This window comes from Manis javanica, unplaced genomic scaffold (genome assembly GCF_040802235.1).
Source record: "Manis javanica isolate MJ-LG unplaced genomic scaffold, MJ_LKY HiC_scaffold_30, whole genome shotgun sequence".
NCBI lineage: Eukaryota > Metazoa > Chordata > Mammalia > Pholidota > Manidae > Manis > Manis javanica.
The window spans coordinates 629,820-631,121 of NW_027332176.1; the positions used below are offsets into that span (position 1 = coordinate 629,820).

The window sequence follows — 1,302 nt, forward strand, 5'->3', positions numbered from 1 at the left end:
CACCTGTTTTAAATGTCATTTAAAGATATATTCAATATCATAATATTAAATATCATATTCATAGTAATTAATCTTTAAGCACTTGAAGAGTATTGTAAGATAGTAGGATTTTTAAATAAGACACAGACATTATTCCTGTAATACTGAATATAGCAGACTAGAAGTTGTTGGAATGACTTGTTGTATAAAGATTTTCCCTGTCATGTGTTTGGGCCTGTTACTACTTTGTTGATAATCTAAAAATATTCCAAAATTTATCCTACGATATTCTTATGCTAAAAAATCATTTATTTTGCTTATCTGAATGTCCTTGTTCCACTGAGGACACTTAGTGAACATGCATTTCTTGGTGCTGATGTTGCAGAGGTTGGGGAAATGGATGGAGTCACCCGGAGTGGGGTCTTTGAGTTCCTGCTCCTGGGGCTCCCAGAGAATCCTGAGGACCAGGGGTTCCTGTTCTGGATGTTCCTGTAAATGTACCTGGTCACAGTGGTGGGACATGTGCTCATCATGCTGGCCATCAGCTCTGACTCCCGCCTGAACACACCCATGTACTTCTTCCTGGCCAATATCTCCCTCGCTGACCTCTTTTTTGTCACTAACACAACCCCCAAGACGCTGGTGAACCTTTGGTCCCAGAACAAAGCCATCCCCTATGCGGGGTGTCTGACACAGCTCTACTGCCTGGTCTCCTTGGTGGCCCTGGACAACCTCATTGGGGCCACAATGGCATATGACCACTATATGGCCATCTGCCGCCCCCTCCACTACACCACGGCCATGAGGCCTGGGCTCTGTGTTTTGCTCCTCACTTTGTGTTGGGTGCTGTCTGTCCTCTACGGCCTCATCCACACCCTCCTCATGACCAGGGTGACATTCTGTGTGTCCCGGAAGATCCATCTTCTGCAAGATGTATGTGCTACTGAGGATGGCGTGTTCCAGCCCCCGGATCCAGCACACAGTGCTCACTGCCATGGACTGCTTCACCTTCCTCACCCCCTTAGGGATCACTATCATGTCCTACATCTGGATTGTCAGAGCCATCCTCGGATACCCTCAGCCACAGGGAAGGACAAAGCCTTCTCCATCTGTGCCTCCCATTTGGCTGTGGTTTCCCTCTTCTACTGGACACTTGGCATGGTTTATCTGTATCCCCTCCACACCTACTCAATGAAGGACTCCATGATGTACGCTGTGGTGACCCCCATGATGAACCCCTTCATCTACAGCCTGAGGAACATAGACATGCAAGGGCCTCTGGGAAGGCTCCTCTTCAGGAAAGGCTTCCAGAGGTTGACATGA

At 47.5% G+C, this 1,302-nt stretch overlaps 1 pseudogene; it reads left to right on the plus strand.

Moving 5' to 3' along the window:
- Window positions 1-375: 375 nt before the first annotated feature.
- On the plus strand, window positions 376-1,302 carry LOC108383287 (olfactory receptor 1D2-like; annotated as a pseudogene).